The following is a 26275-nucleotide window of genomic DNA, read 5'->3' on the forward strand; positions in this document are numbered from 1 at the left end:
ATTAAATCTGGTTGATTCGTATGGAAGTTGCCGCACTGCATTCATCTGTGTCGCATTGAAGAGCAATCCGCTCGATTTGTAATTAAAACCAAGCTGGCTACAGGTTGCGGCAGACTTCGCTCGGTCTCTGACAAACCCAACCTGTAGCGACGGGTGTCTCCCCAACTGGCAAGGCACAGGTGTAATTTGGTATCGCGATAGAGGCGCGTAACCCGAGATCTGTGTCGAACCAGCCGGCGTTGCACCCGTGGGACGGCCGTGCCGGGAGGCGCGACCCGTCACCTACAACACTGGTGTCGAGGAGGTGGGATTTGGACCTGGGGTGCATTTCGCACCCCGAACATCGATTGTGAGAGGCGCGTAAAGAGAAAAAAAAAAAAAACACGTCGCTCGCAAATTCCAAATTTGGTTTCATTTTTATTTTGAGTGGATTGGGTGTCAAACTTCGTAATTTATAAAGGAAGATGGAGTCGCAAAATGGCTGCGCGGCTCAGCAGCGTGACACGAGGTGGGAGAGAATCGGTATTAAGAGTGCAACGAGCCGCACATCACGAAGAAAACGCTCCCACCCACCGATCCAAACCACGTGGTCACAGCATGCGTCATGGCAAAATAAGCAGGACGACAATGCGTACATTAACGAGCTTCATGCACGATTGGACGATGCCTGGGAGCAGGTGGAGTGTAAGGAGGATTATATTGGGGAGTTACACACGAAATTGCATGAGGCACTACAGCAGGCAAGTGAGGTTCAGGAAAATGAGGAGCAAAGGGAGTCACAACAATTGGTCGATGCACAGGAACGAATTCACTGGACGGAAATGGCCTTGGCCGGCGCATTGCGAGACAACACAGATTCCAGATGGGAACGAGCACGGATTCTCGAATTGGAATTGGAACAACTGAAGGGAGAATTGTCTGAGAAATCAAGCCAGTTTCGGGAATCAGAGTACAGAGGAAATGAACTGGCACGTCAAATGGAAAGTAGCAAGGAATACGGGAAGAGGATGGACAAAAGGAGAGAGGAAGCATGTGAAAGAGTAGAGGAGATAAGTGAGGAAAAAGAGAGGATGGAGAGTGAAATGTTAAGGAAACACACTGTGCAGATTGAACAGATGGAAGCCAAAGCCAGGTTAAAGAATGACATGGATGAAAGGGTAATGAAAGAACAACGAATGAAGCAGGAGAAGGAAATCAATCAATTGAGAGAAACGACGAGATTGGAGAATGAAGAACAAAAGAGACGATGGGATACGAAACAAAAAGAATATGAATTTGAAATTGATCAACTAAAAAGGAACTACACTGTGCAGATCGAACAGGCAGAAGCCAAAGCAAGGTCAAAGAATGATATGGATGAAAGGGTAATGAAAGAACAACGAATGAAGCAGGAGAAGGAAATCAATCAATTGAGAGAAACGACGAGATTGGAGAATGAAGAACAAAAGAGACGATGGGATACGAAACAAAAAGAATATGAATTTGAAATTGATCAACTAAAAAGGAACTACACTGTGCAGATCGAACAGGCAGAAGCCAAAGCAAGGTCAAAGAATGAGATGGATGAACGTGTAATGAAAGAACAACGAATGAAGCAGGAAAAGGAAATCAATCAATTGAGAGAAACGACGAGATTGGAGAATGAAGCACAAGAGGGACGGTGGCATAAGAAACAAGAGGAATATGAATCGGAAATTGACCAAGTAAAGGAGAAAGCAAGGGTGGAGTCCGCAGAGATGGAAAGACTCCGGAAAGGTAACGAACAACTAAAAAGGCTCAGAGAGGAAGAACGACTCAACTGGGAAAGAAAATGGAGCCAGGAAGTAGGGCAGCACAATAATGTGGGATGTGTGACGTCATCACAGGGAGGAATGTTAGTGGTGCAGGACTTGATTGGCATCACTCGTCGAATGAAACAACAATTGGAGCAAACCCTGGTGATGGAGACATGGAGGGAGTATACGGGGTTGTTGACTCATGAAACACATTTTGAGCAGGTCCAGCAAGTGAAGCTGACAGGCCCAGAGGAGTGTGGCGAACCAATGATGAGCGACCGGACCGATGTGACTTTGGAACGAAGCAGGTACGTGGGCATCTGCATACATGGTGCGGACGATGAGCTTAAGTTCGCAATTGGATTTGATGTTAATCAAGAGACTCTGTCCGATGGGGTGCACGTATGCGTGACACCTGAATGTGTGGATGGAATGCCTGTGGATGAATGCTGTGAGCCCATAGTCCAGTTTACAGCACCGGGGTGTGCTGTCAAGGCCGAAACGTGTGTGAGTGCGGAGCATGGAATGAGTGGTGACGTAGGAAATAGGTTCGAGGTGCAAGGGGAAATAGAAATTCCACCAGGAGCAGGCTTTAGAAAGGGGATTGTAATTTCTCCCTCAGCTTCACAGGAACTTCGAGGTAGAGCGCAGATGCGTAGCAGGCGGCGTTGGCATGCGTCACATACTCCCTGGACCCATTTTCGAACAAGAGGGGCCCAGCAACGACACCGCCAGGTGTCCCTTGGTCATCGGACCTCTCTGAGGACATGAGGGGTTCGGCTAGCTAAATGGGATTTACCTGTCTTCAGGGAATTAAAGAGAAGAGGGGGAGGCCGCTCCCCCAAGTGGGGTCTACCTGACTTCCGCGAACCCTGGAGAAAAGGAGGGGGTGGACCACGACCCCAATTGAGACGTGACCCTTATGAGCCGTGGCGGAAAGGCGGCGGGGCCATGTAAGGGGTAATGAGGGATTCCTTCCCTCACTCCCTTTCCAATGAGCCACAGAAGCAGGCCAGATTGGAAAGAAAGAAAAAAAAAAAAAAAAAAAAGGGAATTCTTGACTGAAAATAATATCGAGAGAGATTGCAAATTGAGAGACTGACAGAAGAGACAAGAGTGGCACAAGTGGATGTGCGTGACTATTAAAAAAAAAAAAAAAAAAAAGCGAGAGAAATAGTGGGGACATGACAGACAGGGCGTTAAACACCCCTGCAAAAAGTGGAAGGTGTTGGATGGTGTTGTGGACTGGGTGTGTGGCACTGTGGAATGAATGACGAAGGTGTTTGGGATGAATGGCGTGATTGTGTGAATGAGGAGAGTGAGTGCGAACAATGTACCCTGTTGGTAGGAGTCTCCTAACCAAGTGAGTGTAGGTTAGAGGGACTTAGTGGATTTGACGTGGATTCTGGCTGCTGTTCCATTGTGCAGGCGGACTGCTAGGGGTAGGTGCAGCCAAGGTATGGTGGTACTGGCTGGGAGTGTGACATGGTATTGGAAGTTGGTGAGTCGGGAGGGGACACCAGACAGTAGGGTTTAGAGTGCTAAGAGAGCACAGTGCGGGGGCTAGAGAGCCACCCGGTTAGAGTGCTTGGAGAGCACAGTGCGGGGGCTAGAGAGCCACCCGGTTAGAGTGCTTGGAGAGCACAGTGTGGGGGCTAGAGAGCCACCCCTTATTTAGGAGCGCCAGAGGTGCGCTCAGGTGAACCCCGAGGTCGCTGGGTGTCCCCCACCACCTATTGGAAGCAGGCAAAGAGGCCTAGTTGTAGTCACACTCCCCAGCCAATGAGTTATGCCTGGCACCACCAAGTGAAGAAAAAGAGACAAATAAGGGCCTTGCCCAGGTTTAAAAGAATGGAACAGTGTGCCAGGTTGGGAAAAATGGGTCATTAGGATCATTGTGGCAATGGCAGGGTTTGTGCCATTGGTTAGAGCTTTAAGTAAAAGGTTAGGTTCGATGAACTCTCCTCCGCACCATTCATGTGTGACACCTGGTACGAGTCGTGTTGATGGGAAAGTTGTGAACAAGGGCCAGGTTCGGTCGCCCTCTCCAAGTGCCAGAGAAGCCACCAGTGTGTCATGCGCACACAGATAACAATTGATTAAGAAGCACACCATCCTGTCAGCTAAAAAGTGAAAGGACTTTTTAAAAAGACCATACTAAAACAAGTCGTACCAAGATAAGTCAGGCAAGGAAGGTTAAGGGTACTCTTCATTTTGCCTGGGCTGAGGTCATCACCCCCACTTGCACCCTCAAGAATGCCTCCAGACTGCATTTGCTTACCATCGGTAGAACTGTGCCACCTGCTGTCCAAGGCAGGGCTTGTTGCCTGCTGCTGCTCGGTTGTGTGCCATGTGGGCCGAAGCATTTTTGTGGGCCATGGAGGCCAAAGTGCTTTTGCGGGCTGTTGCAGCCGAAGATTCATGCCGTCTTGTGGGCTCAGTGGGCCGAAGGACTCTTTGTGAGATTAGGCCACTGGGCCGACTGAACTCACCTGGTGAGAGGCCAATAAGGCCACGAAGTAAGGAAACCCCTCTGGGGTGAAGACACAACACTGCCGGGAGGAGGCGTGAAGGAGCAAACACGTCAAGAAGCTTTGAAACTCTGAATGTCTTGCTCCGATGTGAATATTGGTGTTGAAAGTAACATTGAATGCCCTCCTGCGCAAATGCATAATTAGAATGTTAAGTATTGTGCATAGAGTGTGGATGTGTTTGTTAGATTAGTGATCCGACACACTAGGATAGGGACATGCCAATCTTACTGATACTTTGCTTCTTGGAGTTAAGTGCTTGCAATGTTGTGGGTTAGAGTAAATGGGAGATTTGTGCTGTACGTTAGACAGGGCCATTCCCGCGGGCTGCCCCTAGTGGAGGCTCGGGAGAGCCTCGGGAGAAAGGTGGGGGTAGTGTTGCGGAAATGGCCCTTAGTGGTTTATTAAATATAGAATTAGTTCAGGTCCCCTCTTAGATGTATGTTTACCATAGATCGTCTGTACTGGGATGGTAGTTTTGTGTCGGAAGGTGTAGCAGGCTGTTTTGTGTGGTGCATTGGTGGTGTACAAGAGACGGTTCCCTTTTAATTACATCTTGACAATCAAACAAGGTGCAAGTTCCATTAAGACCGGCCTCGGTTACAATGCCATGATCGAGGCAATGGATTGACGTGAGAAAGCGCGATTGAGCGGGCAAAAACGACAAGCGCCGTCAAAAACCGGAAGCGGCGCTTCGAGGGGTCGCTGAGGACGGGCGAGAGAGGAGGTGGAAAAATACGCATGCGCGGATGGCGTGTGGACAGGCCTTCGCGGCGGGTTCCCGCCGGAGAGCTCTCTCCGCGCGTGGTTGAGCGGGAGAGACGGAAAAGCGCCGGGCATCGATGGCGCTACTGTACACGGTGTTGAACATCGAGCGGAGAGAGGGAACCAGACGCGCCATTAGCGCGTGTTGAACGAACGGTTGGGTTGAAAGCGAGTGCAACCGGAAGAACGAGAACCACCAAGGCGAGTGAGAATAACGGAGTTCTCTCTCTCTCGGAAGAAGGGAGTTCGACAATCGTGCTGATCGCGTGGCCGATAAGGAGAGCGGGTGGCCGCCATTTCGCGACGCTTGATGCGTGGCCGATAAGAGGGCGGGCCGCCATTTGGCAGACTGCAGGCCCAAGCGGGGCCTTCGAATCCGGCGACATCGGCTTGTTACGAGCTGCATTCGCCCTTTTCACATCTTCACCTCTCGTCCATCAACACCACCAAGTACCCCCCTGTCTTGTATGAATGTTGTCCAGGCCTAAGGTTTATCTCGTTAGGGTCACCCCGCGAAACCCTTAATCGTAGCTCCCTAGATAAGAGCGGGTTATTACTCATAGTTGAATTATAATGTTATCGTGAACGCCTTGCTTGTTTTGTGTACCCTAATGTTCCCCCATTAAATCTGGTTGATTCGTATGGAAGTTGCCGCACTGCATTCATCTGTGTCGCATTGAAGAGCAATCCGCTCGATTTGTAATTAAAACCAAGCTGGCTACAGGTTGCGGCAGACTTCGCTCGGTCTCTGACAAACCCAACCTGTAGCGACGGGTGTCTCCCCAACTGGCAAGGCACAGGTGTAATTTGGTATCGCGATAGAGGCGCGTAACCCGAGATCTGTGTCGAACCAGCCGGCGTTGCACCCGTGGGACGGCCGTGCCGGGAGGCGCGACCCGTCACCTACAACAATATATATATATATATATATATATATATATATATATATATATATATATATATATATATATATATATATACATATATATATATATATATATATATACATATATACAGTATATATATATATATATATATGTCAGGTAGCTGATTTGTTACTGCATAAGCTCTGTTATAAATGCTGTTTGAAAATGTTATTTCATAGTTAATAAAAAGGTTTTCGCTTTGCCATAGTTTAAAATGAGAAAATACTCGCTTCATCTGTGCAGAACAGATGGCTTCGTTGTATACGTGCGTTCTTTACAGGCTAGATAGCCTAGTCGTAAACTCTCTCCTTGATCCGCAGACGGCGCCTCGAGCCGCGGGCAGGAAGGCGGATTATATATGTGTGAAATGTGAACCTTACGTAGGATGCTTGAATTGTAGACATAGACCTTCTTTGATAGACTGTTAAAACATTAACTAATACTTCGTATAATCAAAGTGACGCTTGAGTTACGATAAATATGCTCTGGATTTAAGTTTAAATGAGAAAGTGAGCTGAAAGGTACATTCAACACCTGGAACTCATCAGAACGCCCTCATACATTTTATGGCCTTATCAGAACCAGGAATGCAATCCCCCTTCAGTGAGTTATATTTTCTGTCACCTCGGAGCCTTGAAAACACATCTGGTCCGGATCCTAACGGTGCGTGCTTCACTCCTCCAAGACGAAAGGACGGATGACGGTGGGGAACATGGCCCACTGGGGATGACGGTGGGAGGACCCTTTGCCAGTTCCTTTGTCCTCCCGGACTCTAGCGGAGATTCTCTGATAAAGCGTGTCCCTATATAAATGAACTGTGAATCGATGTGCTTTTAGGAAGGTTGACATGGCATGATGTTCCTTCATGCTGTAGACGTCTTCGTTTTCCTCCCAGCTGTGTAATTGGTATTTAATAAAAGTTCGTCATTCTCAATCTGTTGGTGGAATTCTGTTACGATCAAGGAGTCCCTCCCGACATTTTATGGTGCCATGACTCGGATTGCAGCAGCGCGAGGACAAGAGGAGCGGACCCCGAACGACCGGAGGGAGGCTGCCTGAGGCCGGCGCCGGCACGCTGATTTGTTTTAAGGTGAGCATTGTCTTGTATTAAAGGGCTACTTTTCCAAATTCGAACCTCCCTCCCTCGAGCGGGCTCAGTCCGCTCCCTTGCCATCTGCCACTGCCTGCTCTCCGAACGAAAATTGTAAGTAAAGGCTATTTTCAAGCCTCAGAATGACAAGCCTTTGTTAAATTCACCAAGAATAACGTTAAGGTAGAATTTGCGCAGGATAACAGTAAGGATAACGTTACAGTTAGCAAGGAGGAGGGGGAAATGTGAGGTCGGACAGCCATAAGGCTGCGCCGGTGGCCAAGAACTTTCCAGGAAGGATCAGCCCAGAGACAAGATGGGGGTATGCCATTGTATGCCAGGGAAAGAAGGGCTGTGGCTAACGTAGAAGGCCAAAGGAACATGGCAAGGAATAGGGAAACGCGCAGGTACCAGACAAGCTGGACAAGAGGGTAGTGACGACTACTAGGTCAAGCCAGGAAGCTCTAGACAAAGTTCTAGACAGGAGGGCAGGAAAGGAGCTAAAACTTTAGGGACAGAGGAAATAAGCAGCAGAAATCCAGGTAGAAAGAACGGAAGTGGGTTTTGAAATATTGAAAATTGAAGCAGGAGCTGCATTGTAGGAATTTGAAGCTTCAGAGCCAAAGGAAGCAAGCAGACAAAGTTCAGGATAAAACAATCAGGGAGGTAGTTAAGCAAGCAAATAAGCGGCTGATGCCTCTGGTCCAAGATCCGGACCAAGACCCCCCACCCCCCCAAGACCTGAGCTCAGTCCCGGGGCTCTAGGCAACACCCCAACACCCCCGCCCTGCCATACCCTTTCCACCTCAACCCACCCCGTCCAACCCGTCCCAAAAATCCTTTTCCTTGAATGAGAGACGTAATATGAATGAACAAAGATTGTACATGGGAGTGGCTGGAGGAGGGGCATGATTTGAGTCGATCTGGTGTTCGCGCGACATCTGGGAGACTCACTGGTATACGAATGAGGAATGAATGTATATTGGGATATTAATTGACGTGTGTATCTGGCCAATGTATTTGTCTGTATGACATATGCAAAGCAGAGGGTTTCGGTGTGAAGCTTTGTAAGTGGTCTGCTTGACGTGCGGAAATCCAGGCCGGGAATGTCGATTTTAGCGTCTATCCGAGGGACCAGGTGAGGTCCTTAACTGAGTCCGGATTTTCATTTGTTTGGGAGTGTTTGGGAGCGATTTGATATAAATCGGGTCAGGAGAGCACTCGGAGGAACGTTGATATGAAGCGGTTTCTTGGAGATGGTTACAAGATGGGCTGCCTTTGTCTTTCTGGCGGCAGTCGGGCAGAAATTTGGAATTCGTTGAATTAAATTCAGAATTTGAATCGAATCGTATGTTTGACTTGAATTGAAGAGTTCATTCAATGACAGAGTGAAGAATTCAGTCAACTCAACTGAATTCAGAAGTTGAATTTAGAATACGGAGTTTGCTCAGAGTGCAGGTGATAACCTGCCTACTCAAAAAGGATGTGCCCCGCACGGTGGGAGGTCCGTGAATGGTTGGCAAAGGGTTTCTTGAATTGCCTGCAGGAATTATGCGATTAACGATTATATTGTGTATTGGTGACTTGTGGATTGTATGAGTATATCCCTGAGGCCGATGTGACCTTGGGAGTCAATGGGTCGTGTAATGAGAAAGATTACAGTTTGCTGGTGTGAAATTATGTCATGGTGTGAAATGCGGTCAGAGGTGCGAAATACACACCCTTGATCTGGAGAGAGAGCGGAGGTTGTGGTTTCATTGCTGTGTCTGTCTGTGGAGTTATATTTCTGAGGCATGGATTTCAAGGAGGAGATGTGTGCCCCGAGAGGATTGTGGGTCGCAGATTGGGCACTCTGGGTGGGCACTGGGGGTTGCAGTTGTGTGGGCGCGCAGGAGAGTGCAGGGGGAGTGGGCGCGAGGAGGTGTGTTGATGAAGTGTGCAAACGAGGAGGGATGTGCGAAAGGTGTGCACCAGGTAGAGAGGGTGCTGCATGGTAAAGCATGCCTCCCACGGAAGTTCCTGGGCGGATTGTTGACGGTCGTTTGATTCGTAGGGTGTTAGCATTTTGCAATGTGGAGCCTCAATAATGGTCGTTTGTCTGTCCGGATGTGGAGTTCTTGCAGGGGCGGGATGTCGCCGAACTTGTATTATTTGTGGGATGAAAGTGCTGGTTACCCAAATTCGACGTTTGTACCACCCTTCTTCGTTTGAAGTTTGACCTTTTGAAGTTTATTTGACCTTTGTTCGAGATATGCAAGGGAAAGAGGTCAGAGGTAATTCACTAACCTTGGAAGAACGACAGGCTGAGCCAATCTACTGGGTGTTGCTTTAACGGCAGGATATATAACTTAAATCTGGAAAGAAAGGACATATATTGTTGGTTAAAACTGAAATCATGTACGTAATTAGTGAACAGAGAATATCGAGTTCTGTTTTTTGTTGTTGTGGTTGTCGTTGACGTCTCAATAGGTGATTCAGGGGACTCAAGAAATAAACAGATTTCCGGTGCCGACCGGAAGCGTCAGGTACAGTATGCTTTGAATTTAATTTAACCGGGCCGAGTACAGTGACGTGTTTGATCGAGCTCTGGGGATAGTCATGTTAAATGGAGGACATTTGGGAGGATGCAAAAGGAGATGCAAGTAACATGGATTAAGTTGTGGTATCAAGAGGTGGGTGCCCAGGTGTATTGTGGTTATTATAACTTGCTGATTATGGGGGGCGCACCAAGTACAGATCTGGTTGCATGGTGGAGCATGCATGCATGGAGCGTGGAGCTTGGAGCATGCATGGAGCATGGAGCAGGGTGGAACACCCCGTGTGGTTGGAGGTTGCAATTGTGTGAAATGCAGTGAACATGCCCGACTTTTGGCTTTGCGAGGCTCCAGATAGAAGTTGGCATTTCGATACTGTGGATTATATTGTGCCTGTCTGGAGAGGTGATGTCCTGTGCTGAGGCTGGTGACACGCCCCTGTTATTTGTCTGTCTGTCTGTCTGATTGTAAGTCAGTGGTACGATCCTATGGAGGGCTAATTGAGTGCTCAGGCGTCATTGTTCCATGGAGGTAAGGTGTGAAATATAGCATAAATAAGCTATAGGTAATGGAAATATGGCAGTGTAAGCTCGCTGAGGAAGAGTTACCTGTAGTAGGGGACGTAACAGATTGGTGGATTATAATGACGGGGGAGCGCAATAGTATAAGAGGCGACTGGGAAGCGCAAGTCTCAGAAGGGAGTAGTCAGCTTAAATGATGCAGTGTGTGGGAAGGAGGTGATGAAAGCGTGGATGAGGGTTTCTGCAGCCGTGGAGGAGAGGGATGGACGGAGACGGGTGATGTTTTTAAGGTGAAAGAAGGCTGTCTTTATGATCTGTTTAGTGTATTTGTAAAAGGAGAGGGTTTGGTCAATGATGATGCCAAGATTCCGGATGTGAGGGAAGGTGGATACTGGGAAACCATCAATGTTGAGGGCAGAGTTATGGGGGGTTGAGGTCGTTGTTGGTTGTTGTTGATCTGAAGCCAGGATTTTATTCCAGTGATGCAGTTTGTCAGGATAGAGTGGGTTGTGGTGATTGAGCTGTTGAAAATGTCATCAATTTTGCTTTGGATGAATGAGAGGAAGGAGATGCAGTTGTCTACTGTGAATGACAGGTGGTGTGTGTTATCGTTGTTGTCTTGGAAGTTCAGTTGTTGACATAGTCCGGAGTGCTCTAATTTGCACAGGGAATGACAATTGGAATGACAATTGAAAAGAAAAAATGAGTAAGTTACAAGTTTTGTTTTGTTGATCTGGGGACAAGCTAGTTTGATGGGTACCCTGGGGTCTTCGGCGTGTCTATGTGTTTGTCTGTTTGTTACACCGGACTCTTGAATGGGTTTTCATGAGACGAATTTCAGACATAACAACAGTGAGAATCTATTTTGAGCGAATCACAGTGGGTGAGAAAAACATTGTGTGTGACCAGACACCAGAACTGACCAGAATTGGAATTGGAATTGACCAGACAGTAAGACATATTTCCAATAAATAGACCAGGTTATTTCTATTATTTGTTTATTCGCGAAAATAAATAAATAATAGGGGGAGGTTCATGGAGGTTAATGGTGGTTTGTTTGTGGTAATTCTAGTTGAAACTCTAGCTGAAATAATTCTCGTTTATTTATTATTGATGTAGGAAACAGGCAAATGGGATGCTGAGAGAAGGATTAGAGAAAATTGGATTGAATTTAAAATCGAATATTGGATAAAATTGGATCCACTTGGAAAAAGTGGATTAGGAAATTGGTGACCAGGTGTTCCCAGGGCGCTTGTGGACCAGGTGTTCCACCAGAGGAAAAAGACCAGGTGTTCGTGGAGCACTTCACCTGCAAGAACGCCCTGGAAAAGGTGGACGGGACCATTCCAGGTATTGCCGACTACACCAACCGCTGTCTTTTGCGAGGGCAAGACCTCGTGGATCCACACCACACATTGTAAGTTGGCCCTACCCACACCCACCGTCACACAGGATGGGGCAGGAGCTGCACAGACATATAGGACTAATTACACTTGCACTGCTAGGATTATACCACCCCGCCAGCACAGCGCCCACCACCCCACTCCTCAAGTGGGCGGACATGGTGGCATATGTTGAAGAATTATATGAAAACCTAACCTCTAAGTCTCACGTCCATTATCAAAGCGTTACTTGAGGACAGAAGATAAACGTACCATGTTGTCTAATACCACCAAAGGACCCCCCGTGGATATATATAATGTGGAGGGCGGAAAGGACAAATCCAAACGGAACGAAGTCAACACAAGTTGCCCTCTCTCGTCGGAGGCAAGTAAAACGGGGAGGAAAGGGGTCATTCCATGTCAAATCATCAAAGAATCTGCCGTCATCTCTCAGATTTTTGTAAAACTTTGGGAACCAATTGGGACCCATGAAAAACGGCAAGAACTCAAATATTTTTGCTAACAGCCTCTTAATTAGTGAGATACAGACTAACGAACTTTGGACTAATTAGCGCGACGTCGCGAATTCAAATGGCCATATCTCTAAAAGTATAACACCTAGAGAGCTGGTTTTGGTGTCATTTTAAAGGTATTTTCATGCCCTATGAATTTGTCTGGGCAACATTTTCCTACCTCCAACCACAGAAAAGTTATCACAAAATATAAACTTCAATTGTGAATCCCCAAAAAATGTATCCTTCAAATTTCCTCAAATTCATCCCAGAGGTACCTTATGATGTCAAGAAGCTTCCACATAAATTTTGTGATGGGCACTCCAATAGTTTCTGAGATATGAGCAATAATGTACATGTACGTATGGCATATAGGTTCGAAAATCAGCATTTGTAATGTATTATACAATCAATAAGTGAGTTCAAGTACACAGTGTTCACTAACCTGACTTAGGCTTTCAATTTCCTCTTCAATGCAGCAACAGCAGCACTTGTTTCTTTCTTGGAAATACAATATGTCCTTCCAGTTGCAGTGGTTGGTTCAACAGTAGTAAGCACATCCTGGTAGTCAATAGTGAGAGGGTCTGCTGGTTCCGGAAATGTATATGATGGGGATGGTCCATGTGGATGGAGGAACTTAACATCCACCTCATGCCTCTCTGGGGTATGTTCCATGACACATGCAACCCACCAGTGACCATCATAATCCACTGTAACATAACCAGTTATGGCTGAGACATTGTGATCGATCATCCCAGGTGTAAGTTTCACATGTTCCTTTCGTTCTTCGGCTGAGAACGAAAAGGCTCGAACTGTGACTTTTTCCTTAGACACAGGAACAAAGCAATGTAGCTTTAGTGTACCTGGGATTGTGCGGGTCTCTTCGAATCTTGCTTTGAGTAGTTTTGATTCTTGTTCATACTGTTCTGCTGTTGCAAACTGGCAGTTGACATTTGCAATCTCTGAATCAGCAAATTCAAAAAGTTGGCGCGGAGTGATGATCTGTTGATCATATGGTCGTTGGAGACTGGCTTTAGCTGCTAACCGCTTAATTGTCCCGCCAACTCCATCAGATGGTCCCTTCCCATGCGACGTAGCAAAAAAGTGCCACTCAGCTGGGACACCGAAATCCTCTTCATGGAGGCATAAATTGCTGAAGTTCTTCCGATTCTTGTACTGGGCTGCACATCCGTCGGAGAAGTAGCAAACCTTTTTAGGGCGCTGTCCAAATTTGGTGGTTAGGAATTGAAGGAACAGTTTTTGGAACAGATGAACTGCCACGGTATCATGAATGTTACATTCTGATATGATGGCAAAATTTATGTGTTGAGGAGTTTTATCTTGCATGCTTTGCCGATAGTAGCACACAAACGGGTGGATTGTGGCCTGCAGGTTGTTCCAATGGAATGACTGAGATGCATCCTGAACTACAAAACTATAGTTCTCTGCAAAGTCTGCAATGACCAGGAACACACCAGGCTCAAGTGTATTCTTCAGATTCTGTAGGTAACGCGACTGCTGTTTGGCAATGAAACTGTGTGGTAACAGTTTCTGAAGACTGCTTTGGAAAGAATCCAGAAAGTCAGCAACTGTCTGAACTTTCGTCTCAAGGTTCGACCGATCAGTTGATGTCCACTGTTTATACTGCACCTGGTCGATCATGTTGTCTTGCATATATGTTTCAAGCTTATCTCGAAGACCTGCCATTCCGGGACACTCTGAACACTTGCCAAAAAAACACTCAATGCGAGGTGGGTTGCACTGAATAGCTGCAAGACAGTGACTGTAGTCTTTAAACTCACCACCAGTCACAGAATCCAGTTTTGCTCCAGTGAACATGAGCTTTACATTTTGATGTGTTGTGCAAACACAGACTGAGTGTGTTCCACTTGATCCTGCTAGAACACACTGCCTTGGACGGAGTTCAGCAAATTTTGAAAATCCAATCTTTACATTTGGATGGGCCTCCTTGAAAAGCTCATATGCTTCCTTCAGATTACATAGCACTAAATGTTTTTGCATATGTTGCTTTTTCCCATTGACTAGAACAGAAACAAAGTCTTTCATGCCAGGCATTTGTCTGCTTATGGTCTCTGACAAGTAGAATTACCTGACCTTTTCCTCAATTTCCTTTGAAATCGCTTTTCCCGTCTTTGGGTTAGGCATGGTGAGAATTCCTTGTTCTCTGACCAATGCCTTTGCTTTCCTAGCCATGTAGCTTGACACATCAAACTCCTCTGTGATCTCAGCAATTGTCCAGCTTTTTGGCAGAACAGTCAGCACCTGCACTTGTTCACTTTTCTTGGTCGTTGATTCAAACTTGTGCTTGAGTTGTTCTATCATCTCCTGTCCTGCATCCTGGAGTTTGTTAGATGGCAATCCTGTCGCGATTTCCAATTTTTTCTTCACAGTGTCACCGATTTTCTTGGTTTTGGATTTCACATATTTATCTGCAGCAAGTCTCTTTTTTGGAATAGGTGATTCTCCAATCAATCCCAAAGACTCATTCAGTGTATTCAGTTCCATTTCAGGAGAATGAAATTCAAACTCCCCTGAACTGCCTGGTATTGGTGATTCACCTCCACCATCATTGTCCTCACTACTGCTAATAGCGCTGCTGGTCACTGGTAATGGTATTTCACTCTGAGTCTCTACCACACCTGGTTGTCTTTTTGCCAGTTTCTTACGACACTGGGTACAGATTTTCTGTGCACTTTGCAGTTTGAGGCTTGGATGAGCGGCTATGGCTTTTTGGCTAACAGCTCTCAAGCCAGACGACTTTGGTTTTTCATGAGCTCCAAAGGGATTGCAGCAGGATTTCTGCTTCAAGATGAACTTTTCCTTGGCAGTCGTCATTTTTCTGCAGCTCCTTCAGAAGTGAACTGCCAATTTCTGTTGGTGGCAGGCCTAAGCATTACACTAAGCCAACTTGGACTTTCCCTGGGGATCTTAGACTGTGAAAGTTGCATCACCTCGAATTACCCACATGGGAAATCCCAGTTGGAATTCCCCAGATGAGAATTCCCCTCAGGCCCAGTTGAAAATGAAAGTATATGATACTTCAAAGCAATTGATGGTTGTTCCCTGTGTTCCCTGTCATGGCTAGGTTAGAATGATTGTATAATACATTACAAATGCTGATTTTCGAACCTATATGCCATACGTACATGTACATTATTGCTCATATCTCAGAAACTATTGGAGTGCCCATCACAAAACTTATGTGGAAGCTTCTTGACATCATAAGGTACATCTGGGATGCATTTGAGGAAATTTGAAGGATACATTTTTTTTGGATTCACGATTGAAGTTTATATTTTGTGATAACTTTTTTGTGATTGGAGGTAGGAAAATGTTGCCCAGACAAATTTATAGGGCATGAAAATACCTTTAAAATGACACCAAAACCAGCTCTCTAGGTGTTATACTTTTAGAGATATGGCCATTTGAATTCGCGACATCGCGCTAATTAGTCCAAAGTTCGTTAACCTGTATCTCACTAATTAAGAGGCTGTTAGCAAAGATATTTGAGTTCTAGCTGTTTATCATGGGTCCCAATTGGTTCCCAAAGTTTTACAAAAATCTGAGAGATGACGGCAGATTCTTTGATGATTTGACATGGAATGACCCAAAGGTTGGACCAACAGTAAGTTCCGCCAGAGCAGGATTTGAATGGGGAAAAGGTCCGAACACTTTAACCACGGACGCTTTACTAGAAAGAAATACCACCCTGATATTGATATGTGAAGTTACGACCATACAATTATTGACTCCCCGACCACCATGCATTGAACACATACTCACGCCGCAACCCCAGGACAAGGCCCCAAAGAAGGGTGAAAACACATATTGGAAAGTGGCAAGAGAGGTGGCGACAATTCAAAATAGGACACACTGCTGGTCGTGCATGCACTTTCCCCAAGCAGGCACCACAGGAATACACATGATAGTGCTACCTCTGTCCCTCAATGACCTTTGCTCACAACCTATCGATTCCCCATGTTTAGTCACCACGCTGGAAAGAGAAGGGGTTGGCAACGGCAAGAGTTGCAATCGACAATTTAATTATCGCCCGTCAATGATTGCCCATGTGGCCGAGAGGCCTGCCCCCGTCTGGGTCAAACCACAGAAAGGGATGGTCTGCCTCCAGGGTTCCGGCCACTTGCTTATGGGAGAATCAGAATGCGCCTACACTCTCCCCGGGAAGCTGGGACAAGGGAGCGCTGGGATTACATTACGAATAGTACTGCAAGCTAAACACAACCACAACATAACGGCTATAACATTCTCTAGGGGGGTTAGTAGGATTAATGGGGTGATAAAGGGACTCCAGTGCTTATCCACCCAACTGGTCCCACCCCATGGGACAATGTTTATATGCGGCGACAAGGCTTACCCCTATTTACCAAATAATTGGGGGGGCACATGTTATCTTGGCTCAGTCCTTCCTGACGTTGAGATACTGGATGAGCTAGACCCAAAGTCCTTGGACAGGCGACATAAGAGGTCAGTCATGAACGAAGATGGAACCACTAAACTACACGGGAGCCTATGGGAAAAGGTGTTAGGTTTCTTCTTCCCAGGTGCGGGCACAGCCATGAACAGCTTCCGGATAGATAAATTGGCTTTGGCCCTAGAAAAGGTGGCAAACGACACCGCTACGGCTCATGACATACTATTGGACACGGTAGTTCACATGCGTACAATGGTGATGCAGAATCGGGTGGCTTTGGACATCCTCCTGGCAGAGAAAGGAGGGGTATGAGGAATAATAGAGGGAAAATGTTGCACTTACATACCTGATCCATCCGAAGGAGTGTCAGCCGCAATAGTGAGACTAAGGGAAACCAGCCACGCCCTGACGATCGATCGGATCGCGCACGGGAACTCTTATAAATTTAGCTGGCTCACTGACTGGTTCCGGGGATGGACAGGCACTATAGTGAAGTGGTTATTGACCGCACTGGCCGTGATAATCGGGGTAGTAATTTGGGGGGCACTAATGAAATCTTTAGTCCTCCTCTGTATGAGAAAGTACTTTACAGGATGGAAAATGAAGAAGCCGCCGACAACGACTATGGTTCTGTCCACAGAGGCCGTCGACCTGAATGGGTCCTTCAACAAGGCAGATGTGACCGGCGCTTCAGAAGATTGTATTGATTTTTGTGATGACTGTGATACTTATGTTGAAAATCCCTTGTGGGAACTGGCTGCTGCCTGTATTGATGTTTGTGATGACTGTGATACTTGTGTTGTAAACCCCTTGCGTGTACTGGCTAACGCCTCTTATGTATTACAAGCTCACAGCTGTACACCCCCTTCCGACCCAACTATGGATCTGATTGCGACGCTGGGTCTGGCAGTCGAGGGACCCGACATGGATATCCTAGACCCGCAAGCCGACCAGGCGTCCATGGGAGACTTTGACATAAAGGAAGTCCCTCTCTTTGCTTCAAATGTTTCAGATCTCTTTGCTTCAAGTGATTCGGATTTTAACGCTCTGTACCCTGACCAGGAACATGAGACACAAGATACTGACAACATTATGTATTCCCCAGAACAGCAGCACGTGAGAGATCTCATGGGCATGATCGTTGATTAACTTCGAAGATCTGCAAGGACCGCGTCTGCAAAGGGTGGGGGGAGCAAGTTCCGCAGGGGAGGTAACGGGCCCCCTGGCGGGGCAGAACCTCATCTGGACCAGACGCCTTCGTTGTGGATCCGAAACGTTAATGGACTTTCATGTTCTGAGCCCTCAGGTTCCAAGCACGCACCACATGACACGTTCCCCAAATGCACGGGCGAGGCGCTATGGGCGCACGGTATGCCCTTGGGAGATACCCGCATTACGCGATTGTCTTTCAATAAAGCCCGATGCGGCATATTGTCTCTTGAGATACTTTGTCTCGACGAGACAAGAGGAAGGTTAATTGTCAGGTAGCTGATTTGTTACTGCATAAGCTCTGTTATAAATGCTGTTTGAAAATGTTATTTCATAGTTAATAAAAAGGTTTTCGCTTTGCCATAGTTTAAAATGAGAAAATACTCGCTTCATCTGTGCAGAACAGATGGCTTCGTTGTATACGTGCGTTCTTTACAGGCTAGATAGCCTAGTCGTAAACTCTCTCCTTGATCCGCAGACGGCGCCTCGAGCCGCGGGCAGGAAGGCGGATTATATATGTGTGAAATGTGAACCTTACGTAGGATGCTTGAATTGTAGACATAGACCTTCTTTGATAGACTGTTAAAACATTAACTAATACTTCGTATAATCAAAGTGACGCTTGAGTTACGATAAATATGCTCTGGATTTAAGTTTAAATGAGAAAGTGAGCTGAAAGGTACATTCAACACCTGGAACTCATCAGAACGCCCTCATACATTTTATGGCCTTATCAGAACCAGGAATGCAATCCCCCTTCAGTGAGTTATATTTTCTGTCACCTCGGAGCCTTGAAAACACATCTGGTCCGGATCCTAACGGTGCGTGCTTCACTCCTCCAAGACGAAAGGACGGATGACGGTGGGGAACATGGCCCACTGGGGATGACGGTGGGAGGGCCCTTTGCCAGTTCCTTTGTCCTCCCGGACTCTTGCGGAGATTCTCTGATAAAGCGTGTCCCTATATAAATGAACTGTGAATCGATGTGCTTTTAGGAAGGTTGACATGGCATGATGTTCCTTCATGCTGTAGACGTCTTCGTTTTCCTCCCAGCTGTGTAATTGGTATTTAATAAAAGTTCGTCATTCTCAATCTGTTGGTGGAATTCTGTTACGATCAAGGACTCCCTCCCGACATATATATATATATATATATATATATATATATATATATATATATATATATATATATATATATATATATATATATATATATATATATATATATATATATATATATATATATCGTTACGGACACGACTTAGATGTTGCTTGACCGAGCGGAATGGCCGCCGTGTTCGCACAGTTTACCCGATTACACTCGAACGTTGGCCGAATCGCGCTACGCTAAATCAATGAAGGAAAGGACACAACGGCTGGGATTAATGCAACGACACAAGGGGTACAGTTCTCAAGACCTCCGGAGGAGGATATAATATTGGTGATGCAGAAACGGGTAGATTACACGGTAAGAGGTAAAGCACAGCAAGATGGGCACTTAGACACAGTCTTATCTTATCCCCGACAGACCACAGACAAACGGGACAAGACTGACTTACACGGGGATTGATGGCAGGGAAGGGCAGGCAGTCGATAGCTCAAGGTGCACCTTGGCTCAGGGGCAGAATCGACCCGGTCTGGTCCAGAGATGCGGGGAGGTATTCAGCGCTTGGAGGTGGCGTCCTTTCTTCTCCAAGCTGAGGCGCATCTGACGTCACCTCCCCCTTCCTGCGCAAGTCCAGCGGGGAGTGACACGCCCTCGGCTCGTTAGCTCCGCCCCAGATGGAATCGGTCCACCGCTTCTATTGGGTGCGGGGGTTACCGGGCTCCGCCCTTGACGAGGAGCTGACAGTGAGCCCCTGCGTGGTAACCCCGTCGGAGTGCGTGGAGCACATGTTCAATGGCGGCTAACCAAGCCGGAGTGAGGACGCACACTCCCCACGCTGCCGCCGCTGTTGTTGTTGTTGTGGTTGTAGTTCCATGAGGAAGAGCTGCGGGGAGGTATTGGGAGGTCCTAAACTTTCTAACGGTGCCATACAATCACATTCTGGTGCAACGAAGAGTCAGAATTAATGGAAACGAGTCCTTAACTGACATAGACTAAGAATAACTAGCAAGATGTCCTATAGTTGTCTACGTGAGATGCGGTGAACCTGGGTGCGACATTTAATGGGAGAAAAAGGGGAAGGTCGGGGCTACAGAGTGTTGTTTACAGACAATGGGACTAGGGAATGGGGGATTGGGGATAGTTGGGGAGTATTGGGGAAATAGGGGAATATTTACAAGCGGATATGGATGGAGGCCAAATCCCATATCCGCAACATTGCACCCTTCCCTACCTCGGGGCGTCCCGACCCGATAAATTTTTACCTACGTTAGTGTGGCACTCAGATGTAGTTCCCTCTACTATTAACTCAACCCTGAGTGCGACAGTTTTACAGATGTTCACAAATGAGTAAATATGTCCCCCTGCGACGTTGCACCCTTCTCCTCACAGAAACACACCCACAGGATAACCGAATCGCGGAAAGAATCCTCAAACTAAACATACAGCCGGTAGGGAGCATTATTTACACAAGACTACACTGATATTTACACTACGATCCAGGACCTGTTTTTGGAGGAACACATGCAGATGTTATGCATAGAGAGAGCACGCATGCCAGCATCGATACACCAACCCACGAGTGCCCTGTGGCCTTACGGCCTTTAATAATGTGCAGAGCACCCCATCCAAGCACCAAAAGCACCACCCCATCATGTACAGTCAGCACCATCCGGTGCACCAATAAAGTGTTCAACGTCACCGGTGGTGTCGCAGCCGGCCGATGTTCTGCCGCTGGTCTTGCCTTCCTGAAGTGCACTTGGCCTTCTGGCTTCTTTCAAAAATAAAGAAAGGCGCCAACCGCATCCATTTCTGTATTGTGGCCGTCAGGGGGCCAACTAAAAGTGGTTCACCTGTATGGCATAGGTGCCACGTTGACCCAGAGGTCCATCAACGGGTGGTGCTTGCCCGCAAGAGAACTGCGGTCCATGGTGGGCGGCCACAAAAATTGCGGTCCATATGGTGTATCGATCCAGGCAGCAAGCAGCGAAAGTACAGGCCCACAACTGCGGAGCCAGCACCTCTCTCTCCTCTCTCTCTGCCCCAAAGCCAGATCCTCGGAGGTGGGAGACAAAAGAAGCAGACAAGTGAGTAAGGTGGTAAGGGCGCAAAAGTGCACGCAATACCAGGTAATGCACACTGGGGGCACATGGGAACCAGGTGAGACAGGTACGTTCCTACCGTACGCCCCCCCCCCCCCACCAGGTAACCTACATTGCCCCTCCCTTACCCCTTACTGTATCCACATAACACAACACTACCCATAAACATCTACTTTACACATCAACAAACGTCCCTACTGTCTTCCCCGTTCCTCCCATAAACCAAATTCGTCTTCTCTCCCTCCTAACCAATCAAATTTGCCATTTCCAACTCTCATCACAATTTGCCATCTCCAACTCATCATCAGTCCCTCCTAAGGAGGGAGAGATGGAATCACCCCAATGTCTTATCCACGTCGTGATGCGTCTCACAAATCCAACAGCAATTCTCAACAGAACAAAGAAACACAGGTGTGGAGTCATCATCATCACCTCAGGTAAGTGGCTGCGTATGGTGCGACAGGTTCATCAATCCTAACTATTTCCTATATGACTTTAACAACTTTACATTACCCGGGGTCTTTCCCTGCCAATCCATTGGCCAACTTACACTATGGGTTCTAAAAACCAATTCCCATTGACCAAACTGTGGTGCTTCTCAATTTGGGGTCTCACTCCCCCCCGATTCATCTCCCGGTGCCCTCGCACAATTTCTGGGCTGTGACGTGTAGCTCTCCCAGCAGGTCTACCCACCTGCACACCTCCACCACTGTAGTTGCCACCCGAGCTTACCTGCTCCTCACCCTAACCTAACTAACTGGGGAAGGCCCTCTCGCACTCTCACCCCCTCAGTGCCCTCTCTGGCACGGGCTGCCCGATCCACACCCGGGATCCTCAGGCACCCACTGACACTAACGGCTCCCAGAGCCCACCTGCGGCCTCACCTGGCCGACATCCTCACAGTGGTGGAGTGCCCAAACCAACTACACACACTAACAGGCTACACGCCCAGCCATTTCCACAACACTAATGCACCCATCCACAATACCATTCTGCAACCGCACCACAAATGCCAATATCCAACCACAATTTACCTATACCCTCTACCTAACACTTACACTACCCGCCCCGGGTACTTGTGAAAGGGGTCCACTCTTCCCCCATCCACACCTTCGCACCATGCACACCACTCCGTACCACTTACTCCAACTCTCTCCACACCACTCATTCCAATACTCCATGTACTCCACACACCTGTACTTGCACACCTGTGCTCTCACACCTGGTGCTACCTGCACCCTTCTCTCCCCAAGCGCATTCGCGCTGATCCACAACACTCACTGCTCCACACTGCTCCACACACCTGTCCAGTTCTCACACAGCATCATCTCATCTAACTACTCCCCTCTGAAACTTGCGCTTCCCAGTCGTCCCTTTAAACTATTGCGCTCCCTCGTCATTATCATCCATACTAATCTACCTGCGTCCCCTCTACAGGTTTCAGTCACTAACTAAACTTAACGTTACCTAATGTCATCTCTAGTCCCTATCAATATAACCTAACCCACCCGGGCTAGTTTTCACTGCCATACACCCCATAATCTAGTGCATTTGCCCCACTCTGTGAGGGATGGTGGATTTGCCATCCCACCACATCGGGGGTCTCTCACTATCAATTTCGCACACCTAAATTTCAGCCAATTCAAAAATTTTCCATCTACTGCCAATTCTACCCATCATCAAATTTTGCTTTTTTTTCTAATTTTGGGTCCAAAACACTATCCTCATCACACAGTCTACTCACTAATGCCTCTCGGTGCGCCAATTCACTTCTACTGCTCGGCTTCGTACAGCCAAGCCATGCATGCGGGTTGTTTGGTGCCAGCGGCTGGATACGTCCCGCATTCGGGGCAGGGACGGGGGCTTACCCGGCCCGAGACCCCACGCACCATCTCGGCACGGAGCCATCCAATGTCCCGATCTCGACCTGCCGGAATGCCTCAACAAAAAGTGGTCGCCATGACGACCCTTCCTATCGGGCTGCCCGCTCCGCCTAGTGGAGCACGGACGCGGCCGTTCAAAGCGAGGCACAGCGTGGATCGCGTACGGCGGTTCTTTCGAAACCGCCGTGGTTCGGATCCCCGCTGGTCCTCGCGGCACGCGAAGCTGCCCGACGCGCACCGAGGGCCCGATTCGGCTATAAGTCGTTCTAACCTCTAACCCGGTTACCGTCGATGCCTCACCTGGATGCTTACATGCATACGCTACCCCTTTCTTGCTCGTACATCCAGCCGTTTCCATGCTCCTCGTCGTACCTTCTCTAACACACCCAGGTACACTCATTCCACTCACAGCCTTGGTCACACACCTGACCACCGAACACTTTGGCACACATTCGTTGTTCGCACACCTCACCAACACACCTCTTCGCGCCCCTTCCTCGGTAACCTCCTCTGTGACAATCACAGGTGTGCCCTCACTCGCACACCCAACCACGTGCCTCACTACCAATTCCAGCGTGCATTCCCACACACGCTCTACCATTCCAGGTGTGCTTCCTTTCTCACCTGTCACAACCAACTCACGCTCCGTGTCACTCTTACTACTCTCACCTCCACTCTTGACAGCGCACTCACCCTTACTCTTGACAGCGCACTCTTTCCTCATGCACCCGTCCGTTACACACCTCTCTCGCGCACACTCTCCCATCACACCCTCTGTAACACTCACCACAGGCGTGCATTCTTCCTTACTTTTGACAGCGCACTCTTTCCCCATGCACCTGTCCGTCACACATCTTTCTCGCGCACACTCTCCCGTCACACCCTCTGTAACACTTACCACACCGCGCTTCCATGTGCTCCCTCGCACACGCGCTACGACCGACTCACTCTCGCCAGCACCCTCACTCTTTGGCACGCACTTTTTCCTCACACACCCCAGAGTCGGACTTTCTCGCACACCTCCTTTTTCGCACACCAGACCTGTCGCACACTTCACCAACGGCCTCTCACGAACACCCGGGTCCATCTCGACCCCCAAGCTCATTAAATCACCTGGCGCATCATACGCACGACCATATTGGTCACCACTTACACCGGGTCCTCTTCCTCTTCGCTTCTCCTCCATCACCTGCGAATCCCTCATCCGGTTAATGAGCACATCATCACGATCCAAACACAGACTTTGGACCAATTCTTTTACCTCCTCTTTTATCTCTTTCTTATCCCCTCTCCGTCGCTTCTTAATTTCGCTCACCCCTTCTTCCACTTCTTCTAATTTCTGCTTTACCTCTTTTATTTCCCGGTACGTCTCCTCAAGTTCGTCCTCTAAGGCTACCTTGACCGTTTCCATGTGCGTCCTCACCTGCCGGTCCTTTGTCTCCATTACCTCTGTCACCTCGTCCAACCTCGTTGTCAGTCCCTCACGTACCATCTGACATTCCCTCTTTGTCGCTATCAAGTCGTCTTTTAGTTCTTTCTGTGTCACTTTTAACCCTCCTAATACCGCAGTGTTCCTTTGAACCTGCTCCGTTAGTCCTTTTTGTCCCTCCGTCAGCTGTTCCACCTCCTGCGTCAGGTCCTCTATGCCCCCTTGTAACTTTACAGTCCCCTTTCTCACCTCCTTCTCCATGTGCTCCTTACAGTGCCTCACCTCCTCGCGCACTCCTCCGACCTCCTCACTCACCCCTCTTCTGATCTCCTCTCCCATCACTTGCATCTCCTGCCCAGATGCCACCCTCATCTGCTCCATTTCCTCCCTGTGAGCATCCAGTTTAGTTTCTACCCCCATTCTGACCCCCTCTATCTGCTGCCCCATTTGTTTAACTTCCCTTTCCGCTTGGTCCCTCATGTCCCTCAATTTGCCTTCCATACTGTTTTCTAACCCCTCTAACCCCTTTTGCATCCCTTCCATTTGATTCTCTTGAGCGGCCATTCTGTTTTCTACCCCCATTAACCCCTCCTGTATTTCCCCTAATCTATTGTCTAATCCCTCTATTCTACTCCCTAACCCTCCGATCTGGGCCCCCATCCTTTGTTCTAACCGTTGGCTATTGGCCCCCATGTCCTCCCTCAATTTCTCGCTATTGGACCCCATGTCCTCCCTCAATTTCTCGCTATTGGACCCCATTTGGCCCTCCAATCGCTCACCCTGAGCATCCATCCGGTTCCCCATTTGTCCCATACTGCTTTTCAAACCTCTAATTTGGTCTCCCAATTGCTCACTATTCTTTTCCATAAGGGCCTTCATTTGCATCATAAAAAGGTTCAAATCCACCGGTGGCGCTACTACGGTCGCGGGCGCGGTCGCCGTGGCCATGTGCGAGGTGCCATTTTGCGCGCCCGTAACCTCGTGCGCGACGACGCTATTTTGCGAGCCTGCCACCCTCACTGCTTCGCTCTCCTCTTGTCCCTCAATTTGGTCCTGGATCGAACCTGCCTCACTCTCCTCTACCGGAACCCAGCCGTCTTGATCTGCCATAGCGCGACTTTCAAAATTCGGGTTTTTATTTTTGTAAAACACAATCAAATTTCGCCGTTATAATTTCGAGCGCGTGAAACGCGCTTCGGGTCCAATCTCACTCCTCGACACCAATTGTTACGGACACGACTTAGATGTTGCTTGACCGAGCGGAATGGCCGCCGTGTTCGCACAGTTTACCCGATTACACTCGAACGTTGGCCGAATCGCGCTACGCTAAATCAATGAAGGAAAGGACACAACGGCTGGGATTAATGCAACGACACAAGGGGTACAGTTCTCAAGACCTCCGGAGGAGGATATAATATTGGTGATGCAGAAACGGGTAGATTACACGGTAAGAGGTAAAGCACAGCAAGATGGGCACTTAGACACAGTCTTATCTTATCCCCGACAGACCACAGACAAACGGGACAAGACTGACTTACACGGGGATTGATGGCAGGGAAGGGCAGGCAGTCGATAGCTCAAGGTGCACCTTGGCTCAGGGGCAGAATCGACCCGGTCCGGTCCAGAGATGCGGGGAGGTATTCAGCGCTTGGAGGTGGCGTCCTTTCTTCTCCAAGCTGAGGCGCATCTGACGTCACCTCCCCCTTCCTGCGCATGTCCAGCGGGGAGTGACACGCCCTCGGCTCGTTAGCTCCGCCCCAGATGGAATCGGTCCACCGCTTCTATTGGGTGTGGGGGTTACCGGGCTCCGCCCTTGACGAGGAGCTGACAGTGAGCCCCTGCGTGGTAACCCCATCGGAGCACATGTTCAATGGCGGCTAACCAAGCCGGAGTGAGGACGCACACTCCCCGCGCCGCCGCCGCTGTTGTTGTTGTTGTGGTTGTAGTTCCATGAGGAAGAGCTGCGGGGAGGTATTGGGAGGTCCTAAACTTTCTAACGGTGCCATACAATCACATTCTGGTGCAACGAAGAGTCAGAATTAATGGAAACGAGTCCTTA

The sequence above is a fragment of the Myxine glutinosa genome, chromosome 4 (genome assembly GCF_964187855.1).
Source record: "Myxine glutinosa chromosome 4, kmMyxGlut1.1, whole genome shotgun sequence".
Classification (NCBI taxonomy): Eukaryota; Metazoa; Chordata; class Myxini; order Myxiniformes; family Myxinidae; genus Myxine; species Myxine glutinosa.